Source organism: Talpa occidentalis, unplaced genomic scaffold (assembly GCF_014898055.3).
Source record: "Talpa occidentalis isolate TD23 unplaced genomic scaffold, MPIMG_talOcc4v2.1 talOcc4.12, whole genome shotgun sequence".
Classification (NCBI taxonomy): domain Eukaryota; kingdom Metazoa; phylum Chordata; class Mammalia; order Eulipotyphla; family Talpidae; genus Talpa; species Talpa occidentalis.
Window position 1 is genome coordinate 18,669,207 of NW_023601212.1, and position 10,688 is coordinate 18,679,894.

Sequence of the window (10,688 nt, forward strand, 5' to 3'; positions counted from 1 at the left end):
ACTCTTGTCGCAGTGGCTGGCCATAGCTTCATAGTGCTGACCCTTAACCCCTTACACCACCAGGGAGGCCCAACCCCAAAGTTTTTACACTGGGTAGTGACAGGGAAGTACAAAGAGGGGTTCGGGGTTTTTTGCTTGTTTGTTTGTTTTTTTAAGAATGAGATTTTATTTCTTTTTTTTTTTAAAGATTTATTTATTTATACAAGCACTGGGTACAGTCAGAAGCGCGGAAGGGTGAGAGGATTCACCAGAGCCAGAGCGGGGAGCAGAGCAGGCAGAAGGACCGAATTACACTGCTGAGGGGAGCAGCGGGCAGCAGGAGAGGTCTGCGCGCCATGTGGGACCCTCCTCTGGTGGCCGGGGAGCAGCCAGGGATCGAACTGGCGCTGCAGAGGCTGCAGGCAGCTTCGCAACCCAGCGCTCAACCACTGCACCACCGGGGAGGCCAGGGGTTCGGTGTTTTTGACTTAGGCGTGGTAGTAAGACACACGGTGGATGTGACCAGTGAGCAGGTGGAGAGACTAGACCTTTGAAGAGAGAGAAGTCAGAGCCAAAGTTTGGTGTCTGGGAGGCAGCTCATGCCAGTGGGAGCTGTAGACATTAGGTGAGGTCCCCGGGAGTGGGTTGGAAAGTAAACCAAGGACAGTGCCTGCAGGACACTCCCAGAGCATGGATTTTGATTTAAAACTGGAGAAGAAACTGCCCTCTACTGCTTTCCCTGCCCCCTGGTCAGGAATGAACAGATGAACATGACCTTACATCAATCTCACATCACTCTGTCCAGAGCCCCCCAGAACCCAAACAAATTCCTGTCCAGGGACCTGTGCTTCCCCACCCTGATATCAGAAAGCACACAAGTTCTTGTCTAGCCAACAGACTCTAGCTTTGCTGCGATCGTGGACTGGAAAAGGGAAAGACAGGCAGGAAGCTGTAGAAAGAGATTTGGACAGAGGCAGGCAGAGTCAAATGGGGAGCAAGAGAGAACAGAGACGCTAAGAGATAAAGAGTCAGCTAAGCACCATGAGTCTGTAGAAATGCAGACTGATAGAGTTTTGAGAAAAGGAGAAATTGAAGGAGGGGACAGAAAAAAAGATTTGCTGAGAAACTGATGAAGTGCAACTGAGAAAACGGTTGCCATGGTGACGGGTCCAGAGGAGGGAGTAGGAATATAAATCGGATTATGAGTTGGGGGAGAGAGGGGGTGTTTGAGACTCAGAGGCAATTCCCCCCACCAGACCTCCTCCTACCTGTGAGACCCTTCCCAGAGTCTTAGGGGCCAAACCATGGAGTACAGAGAACCCAGTGCTCCAAAACTACATGCCCCCCTACTCCAGGGGTGAAACAGATCAAACCTGTACCCCCAACCAATGTGCCTCACTGACTCGGGGGACTCTCTCCCATTGATTCTAGTTCCTCCCCGTCCACCTCTTCATCAGAGCCCTTAAGAGGAGAGAAGGGAGGGAACTTGTTTTAAACATCTACTACATGCCAACCACTGGCACCTGAAATCAAGGTCCCCACCTAGGAAGTAGCTTTCAGAGCTGGGGGGGTCTAGCCCTGCAGGGCCCATGGCTCCAAAGTCATTTCTTCTCCTCTAGCCCTATTCCTACCTTGCAGAGTCTGTTTTCTATTCCTGAGATTTTCCTGGACCCTTAGAACAGGATGGGAGATGCTGGGGGGTGGACTAGTTGGAGGCTTTTACTCCATTCTTAGACATAAAGAAAATCAGGGTGACTGAGGCAAATAGGCCATAGCCAGTCAGTAAGACTCTAGACTAAGTGGGAGGTGCATAGGAGCCCTGAGCTCAGAGCTGGGGAGTAGTGGGGAGGAAGGGCTGAGGTGGAGAGGACAGTGGGGGTGGGGTGGGGTATGGGGAAGCTCAGAGGCCTGGCCATTTCCGGCAGAGCTGAGAAACTCCCAGCAGGCCTAGCTGGGAACCATCTGCACTCACCTTTTCAAGTCTCTGAGCCAGTGAGAGAGTGACTAGGTTGGTATTTGATTGCAAGTCCCTGCAAGTGGAAGTGGCTGGAGGGGGAAAGAGGAGAGAGCAGCTTCCCTCCCCCTCCCTTGGGTTCCTGTATAAATAACAGTTTTGCAAAGGGCACCATATCTGATGTGCATATCAAACAGGGCCAGAGGAGGTAGGAGAAGGCCTAGTTCAGGACTGTGGGCTGGCCAGCTGTGCCAACCACCCCTCCCTGCCAGGAGGGTGGGCTGGGATCCCAAGGATTCTGCCCCTTCCCACCATACCTTGCCCTTCCTCCTGGTGGCTACCATGAAACCTCTCCTTGTTCTCTCTTGGGGGGAAGGTGCCAGAAATGGCATGACTGGACCCCAAGAGGGGCTAAGGGTCACAATTCTGTTGGGTCCTTTGTCTTCTGGACCGGAGATCCCAGGCCCCTGCCCCATACCCCACAGAAGGAGACAGATGAGCCCCTTCATCCTCAGAGCCTGAAGTCTGATTCAGATCAGCTCACTTCCAGTATTGTTTCAGTCACACCTTCTCCTCCTTTCTCCAATATCCCAAGAAGACCTTCCTGCCCCTCTCCCTTGTACCCATCATAGATTCCTGCAGACAACTCAGAAAGCAGCCCAGCCCCAGTCATAGGAGTATCAGCAATCTGGGGGGCTAGGGGACAGGAGGGAAGGAGAGGAAAAGAGCCTTCGCTACCCTCCTTCACAGGGCTCTCCCCAGGCTGTGTGGTCTATAGTCCTTCAAGGATACCAGCCCCACTCCACCCAAACCTCAGTCCTTCAACACAGCAGGTCACTCAACACATCATTTCACTCAACATGGTTTCATTATAACACATTGATTCTAGGCAGGGGCCCTGTGGAGTTCACACTGCAGGCTCTCCCCATGTTTGGGTGGATTTTCTCTGGGTACACTAGTTTCCTCCCACTTCCCAAAGATGTGCATGTGAGGTTCACTGTGTGTCTAGTGGGGGAGCAAGCTACGTCTGCCGTGGAAGGGGGTCCCGTCCAGAGCTGGGCCCCGTCTCGCAGAATGGATCATGACTGCCTGTGACCTGAACTGGAATAAGCAGGATAGAAAATGAATGAACAAAAACCAAATGATTATAAACTATTAGAAGTGTTTTGGGTTTTTATTTAGAAGATTGGTGATTTTTTTTTTTTTTTTGTGACCAGAAATATGTGGTAGGAACTTAACTCTTTATATCCATTAGCCTGTGATCAAACTGGTGTCCTTATAGGTTGTAGTGAGGAAGCTAAGTGAGCACTTACTGTCCCTCTTGTCCAGCCCAGTCCTCCCATTCACAGGCCCCTTCCCAGACTAAATAGCTCAGAGGTAATTTTTACTTACCAAACCTCAGAACACATTTCAAATCTCTTCAATTTGCTGCAGAAGTAGACTCTTCTTTGGGTACCTGGGATATCTTTTTTTCTGTTAGGGAAGCTCCTCTGTCTCCTTTGCAAACACCTTTTTCCCTTTACCCATAAATGCTGGCTCACCCCATGCTCTGCCCTTGACCTTATCTTCTGACTCCTCTATAAGGCCATGCACTTTGAAGCTGACAGCCTTCCTGAGCCACAGACCAGGCAGTCAGCCACTTCCCACCCGCAGCCTGCTGGGTGTCTTCAGGCACCTCAGCTCAGCAAGTTCGAAACTGAAACACGGCCTTCCCCTCCCCACCAATCTCTTCCTCCACCCCCGTGGGGTTCCTCAGCTATTGACAGTGCCATGGGTCACCAGCTGCCTGAGCCACAACCTGGAAGGCATCCTTAACTCTGTTTCACTGACAAACTATCCCTTCCCCAAAAACTCCTCCTCTATAATCTTTTGCCTAAAATCATATCTCAACAGTATGTCAAGGGACATCCAAAATGTTTCTCAGGGCCTCCCCAGTGGCGCAGTGGGTTGAGCGCTGCGCTGTGAAGCTGTCCACAGCCTCTGCAGTGTGGGTTCGAGTCCCGGCCAGCCAGGAAGAAACCCACATGGCGTGGCAGACCTCTTCTGCCTCGCCCGCTGCTCCCCTCAGCAGTGTCCCTCAGCAGTGTCTTCAGTCCATCTGCTTGTTCTGCTCCCCACTCTCTCTGATGAATTCTGTCACCCTCCCACGCCTCTGACCTGTACCCCAGTTCTTGTTAAATAAATAAATCTTTAAAAATAAAATAAAGTAAAACGTATCTCAGCTGTTCATCCAATATAGTCTCAACTCTGCAGCAAGAATCATCATTGTAAGTTACAGATTTGATCATGACACTCTCCAGTTTAAAACACTTCAAGGGCTTTCTTCATCCTTAGGATACAAATTAAAATTCCTTAAAGGGTCTTACAAAGTTCTTCATATGGTTCCCGCTACTACTTCCGTGACTTCCTCAAATTCCACTCTAAACCTTCAAGGGGCCCATTCTCTAACCTTGAACCATTTGCAGTTCTCAGCCTAGAACAGTCTCCCCTCTTCACCCCTGCCTTCACCTCTGCTAACTCCTACTCAACTTTCAGGTCCTCACATATTCACCACTTCTTCCAGGAAGCTCTTCAGGACTTCTCAAGTCCTTGTAAGTCGCCCCTTCTATGAAGAACCTTTCTGGCAAGTCATTTAACCTCTCTGACTTTCGTTTCTTCATTAATAAAATGGGAATCATAGTGGCACCCACCTCACAGAGGTTGTTATGAGGATTAACATGAAGATATATATTAGGGCCTCCCTGGTGGCCTAGGGGTTAGGTCTCAGTGCTATCAATCATCTTGATAGCCTAAGTTTGACCTGTCTTGCCCGCTGCTCTCTTCAACAGTGTATTTTAGTAAATTCACCTGCTCTGATCCCCACTCTGTCTCTGGTGAATCCTCTCACCACCCACAGCTCCGGCCTACACCCCAGCTCTTCTATGCAAAAATAAATAAATAAAATCTTATTTATTCCCTTGAAAAAACAGTATATATACATATATGTATGCATATGTACATATATATGTGTATATATATAAATGACTTAGCAAAATGCCTGGTACATGGTAAGTACTCAGTAAATAATAGCTGTTATTATTACTTCTACTAAAATCCTGATGCAAAGTCCTGATGTGATGGGAAGGAGCAATAGGGAGCGGGGGTGTGGACTCTTCAGTATCTCCCACTAGCCCTTCATTTCCAGGAGAGTGACGTCTTAGTCACCTCTGAATGTCCAGCACTTAGCACAGTGACTGGTGCAAAGGCATTTAATCAACATTTATTGAACAAATTAATTCACGTTAATTCAGGCCATCATTATTTCTTGTGTGGATTAACTCTCCTTCAGGCTAAGGAGAGGCTTAATTACCCCACGATCAAGCCTCCACCCACACTTACAGTCATCTTTCCACAGCCAAACTGAATTGTGCCACTCTCTGTGTAAAGCCTGTCAGAGTTTCCAGTCAGTGGAAAACATGGTGGGTCAGACCTTCCCCAGCAATCTTTTACTTCCTCACCCCCAGCCCATTCCTTTGCAATCCCTCCTTCCCCAGGCTCTGCCCACCAATACACCTGAACCACTTGCTGCTTCTACAACACTGTAGCCTCTGTTCCCTCAGCCTCAAACATCCTTCCTCCTTGCTCCTCTAGCAGAAAGCTCACCCCCCTTACAACACCCTGTCCCAGCCTCAAAGCTGTATATTGTTTCTCTCACAAAGTACATTTTCATAATATGTTAGTTTAAAATAACATTTTATCTAAAAATTCAGATATCTGGCTTCCCTTGAAAAAACAGTAGGTTCCCTTGGTCACAGTGGGTCCCCTTTCCACAGACACCCTTCCAGATTTGAAGAGGCCAGCCCTTTTGGACGGAGTTTCTGCTGCTGCCCTATCTCCAGCTAACCTCAGTGTCAACTGGGAAACAATTAGTTTCCCTAATTTTGTTGTCTGCCTGACCCCTGGAGACAACTGGGCCTGCAGCCCCTGTCTGGCCTCACAGCATTTTGACCCATCTAATTGCTCTGAAGATCTGGCTGATTCCCATCACCAGCCAACTAGATGCCCTGCCCTCCACCCCTCAACACACACACACACATTCATGCCCCTCTTCTACTTCCCTCATCTGTGTTTTTTTTTTTTTTTTTTTTTCTTTGCAGAGAACTGGGTGTAGGCCAGAGGTGCTGGGGGTGAGAGGATTCCCCAGAGACACAGCAGGCAGCAGAACATGTATATTTACTGAAATATACAGGTATATTTACTGAAATATACTGCTCAGGAGAGCAATGGGCAGGCAGGAGAGGGCTACTGGGCCATATGTGGATTAGTTCCCTGGCTGGGGATCGAACTCAGGCCATAGCAGTAATAGCACTGGGACTTAACCCCTAGGCACCAGAGAGGCCTTCATCTTTGTCTTTATTCTACCTCGAACTCACTAAACAACCACCCTGCCCAGTGCTCCTTCCCATCACATCTATCCCTCCTTTTCATAACAAAACTAGATGATCTTCTTCATCCCTTCACTCTAGCCAATGCCTTGATTATCCATGCCTCGCGAACCCCAACTGGGTGTCAGTGTGACCTGACAGCTCAATCATTTCTACACTCAAGCAGTTGAGTCATTTGAAAACCTCCCAAAATGTTAAGGTCAACGTGATGGTTCATTTTAAGTGTCAACTTGACCAGACCACAGTGCCCAAATATTTGATTCAACATTATTCTAAGTTTTTCTGTGAAGGTGTTTTTTCAATGAGACTAATAGTTTTAAGCCAATAGGTAGTGAGTAAAGCAGATTACCCCAGGGTCTAGGTGGGCCTCGTACAATCAGTTGAGGGCCCACAGACAACAAAGACTGCCCTCTCCCCTCTTCCTCCTCCACCAAAAGAAGGAACTCTGCCAGCAGACCTACTTTGGATGCAAACTGCGACTTCTGAGTCTCTAGCCTCCCCAGTCAGATTTTGGACTCAACAAGCCCCCACAGTCACATGAGCCAATTCCTTAAAATAAATCTCTCTATATATACTGTTGGTTTTGTTTCTCTGGAGAACCTGACTAATACAGTCAGTGCCCCTGAAGACAGTGGTCCCCAAGCTCAGCTAGGCTGTCACCATCAAGGCTCTCTGCAGCTATGTCCTCCTTCCCAAGGCAGCTATTTCAAACTCTCACCCCTCTGCAGGTGCAAACCCTCTTCCCCTCTGAGTTTCCTACTTCCCAGGAAACACAAAGGCCCTCAGCAGGGAACTCCTTAACTCACTTCTTTCATCCCTTCTCACCCCAAGCTCACCAAGGGTCTAGCATTCTCTATATCACTCCCCTATTCTCATTGCTGGAAATTATCATTCCTATGATCCAAAGTTATTGCCTCTACCTCTGGATCTGAACCCCATTTTCTCCCTCCTCCATAAGCCTCTCCATCAACTCTACCCTCTTCTCTCTCCCACATCTTTAACTATAAAAACAAAACAGATGGAATTCCCTGTGCCCCCAAATTCCTCTTCGATTAGTTATCTGTCTCTTTCCCTTCCTTGCCAAGCTTCTTCAAAGAGCAGCCTACACAGCTCTAACACAATTCCTCACCACCCAGTGGTCTCTCTACTCTGGATGCTGCTCCTAAGGACACACATAACCCCCAAGTTACTAAGCCCAGTGGATATTTTTCAGTCTTTAGCCTCAATTCTGACCTTCATGCCATTTGACATCTTTTTTTTATTAAAAAAAATTTTTTTAGGCCTCCCCAGTGGCTCAAGGGGTTAAGACCGCAACCTATGAAGCTCTCGGCAGCCTCTGCAGCACTAGTTCGATCCTAGCCCTCCAGGGAGCTACCCACTTGACACAGCAGACCTCTCCTGACTTGCCCACTACCCTCCTCAGCAGTGTATTTCAATCAGTCTCTATGTTCTGTTCCCCACTCTGTCTCCGGTGAATCCTCTCACCGCCCCCCACACCTCTGTACCCAAGTTCTTATATGCAGACTGACTGAAATACACTGCTGAGGGGAGCAGCGGATGAGACACGAGAGGTCTGCTGTGCCATGTAGTTAGCTTCCTGGCTGGCTGGGATCGAACTAGTGCTGCAGAGGCTGCCCATAGCTTCACAGTGCTGTGCTTAACTCCTCGCACCACCAGGGAGGTCCCTGACACCTCCTTTTTGAAACCCTTCATCCACCCTCCCCTGGTTTTCCTGCTAATTTTCATTCCTCCTTCATCATCTCCTCTCCCCTCATCTGTCTTTAAATGCTGTGTCTCCCGCATCGTGTCCTTGGCTGTCTTCTCCTTCCCTTTCCTACTCTCTCTAGGGACCCTTTTCTACAACCATCACCCCACCTTCCCTCTCTATCCCACACCTCTCCTCTGTGCCCAGACTCACATGCTCATTTATGAAAATGGACATTTCCATCACAATTTCCCAAGATAGGTATATTAGTCATCTCTCACTACATAACAGCTTACCCCCAAGCTTAATGGTTTATAACAACAAACATTTATTCTGAGAATAAGGAATCTGGGAGAGACTTTTTCTAGCTCAGGATGTCACGTGAAGTTAAAGTGAAAATGTTGACATGGGTCACAATCATGCAAGGTTTGACTGGAGCTAGATCTTCTTCTAAGTGTTTCATTTGCATGGCTGTTGATGGGGGGGGGGTCCTCAATCCTTTCCAATGTGGACCTCCCCATGGGGTGTTCCTGTGTCCTGCCGAGTGAGCATCCAAGAGAGAGCAAGGAGCAAGGTGCCATACCCATCTTGGCCTTTCTAGCCAAGATGTATCCTTCACAGTTCCCGGATGGTGTCAGAATAATTCACAGCCTTGTCATATGCTGCTCCCTCTTTTTGGAATATACCCTTCCACTTATCTCACCCAGGCTAACTCCAGTTCATTCTCAGCAACTGAGAGCAGGAGCTGTGCTTCTCTCTGAATCTCACCATTTAACATGGAAACTACTGCAGAGGAGTTGTTCACCAAATGTTCACTGAATGAATAAAAGAGGGAGCTGGCAGTTGCTGAGTGTCTTGGACCCCTGTGGCATGCTTGGTATGCAAGGAGCAGCTGGTCTAATCTCATTCACTTACCCCCCTCAGACCACCTTTCCTGACCAACCATCTTCCTTTGCTTCAATGACACAGGTGGAAAAAACAAATTCTGAATTCTACCCCACCACCGTCCCTACTCGGTCCCTGACCTAGGGAAAGTTATTTATTGTCTCCGAGCCTCTATCCTTCATCTGCACCAAGGGTTAATAAAAAGGAGAGGAGAGAATACATTACTTAAATTGATATTTCTTGAACCAGATACTATGCTAGGCATTCTTAAATAAATTAGCTTGAGTGATAGTCACAATATACCAGTGAGACAGACTTGACTGCAGCTCAGAGGAGTTACGTAGGTAACTTGGCCAAAGCTGGACAAAAATTTGGGGTAAGTGACCAGATCATAGGCAACATTAGAAAAAATAGAGGTGTATCTAATTCTCTTTCAGTCCTAAATGACAGGGTTCTTATTTTCACAGTCATTTTCAGCCTTGGATCTCAAGGATGGAGACTCTGCCTTATCCCATCAGATCAAACACCTGGTGAGCACTACATCTTACCTGTAGGTCTAAGGCCCAGGGTGCCCCCCAGCTGTTCCTAAAAACTATGCAGCAGTGCTCTCCAGCTTTCCTTCTGCACCTTTAAAGCATTTTTATAGCTGTTATGTCTTGTTAGATGAATTACTTAAATTGATATTTATTGAACCAGATACTATGCTAGGACCACTTAAATAAACTAGCTTGAGTGATAGTGAGAAGAAATGAATCTTCCCATTTTGTAGGTGAAATAACTGAGGTTAAAGTGATTCACCTAAAGCCATATGGTTATCACTCATTAACAGGACAATAGAATAGTATCCACCAGAGACTGACATGTCAAGTGCAAGTCAAGTGGGCATATTTTTCTAATTGGCTGGGAGGCAGGAGTATCACTGTGGAAAGACAACCCTCAGTATATCAAATAGACCTGGGCTCTGATCTGAGTTCCTTTGACTGCAAAACTACCATAGTTTAAAAGAAAAAATGCAGACTTTAGAATAGGTCTGTTTCAGGAGTAAGTCTTCTAGTACAAGAAGAATAGATCGATTAGGAGCTCTTCGAGGACAGAAACTTATCTTTCTTTATATCCCTAGTACCTAGCATAGTTCCAAGGACATACTGGTACTTAATAAATGTTTGTTGACTTGAATGGGGGATTTGGAAGGAAAGAACAGGAGAGGGAACTTGAGAGAGTTTAGATTTAAAGATGTAAGGAGAAGAGAGCCTAGAAAGAGTGGGTTCAAGAGAGAGAACCCAGGCATTTCTGGTCCTAGTTCCCTTACTCCAAGCTATCAGCAAATCCTCCAGAGTAACAGGGTGCTGTGGCTTTAAATGACTTCAGCGTTGTCAATGAATCTGCTCTGCTAAAAGAGTTATCCTCTTGCTCCTGCGCTTGGCCTCCCCCTCCTCTCAGCTCCCCAAACCCTTCTCAGCGGCTGTGATGGGATAATTAGATGCGAGAGCTCAGCACAGATGATGCTCCAGTTGCTTAGCAACTAATGGTTTCCATGGAGACCGCAAAGCACAGCCTCTAGAGCAGCCAGTGAGCAGCTCGGCAGGGCAGGGAGAAGACGCAACTCTCAGCTCCTCCAGAAACCTGGGGAGGGCTAAGGGTGGGGAAGGAGGGGGGAATTGGAGGGAGAAGTAGGGCTTAAAGGCACAGGGCCCTCTTATCCCTTTAAAATCTGGCCAGAGCTCTGCCCTCCCTACCTTTC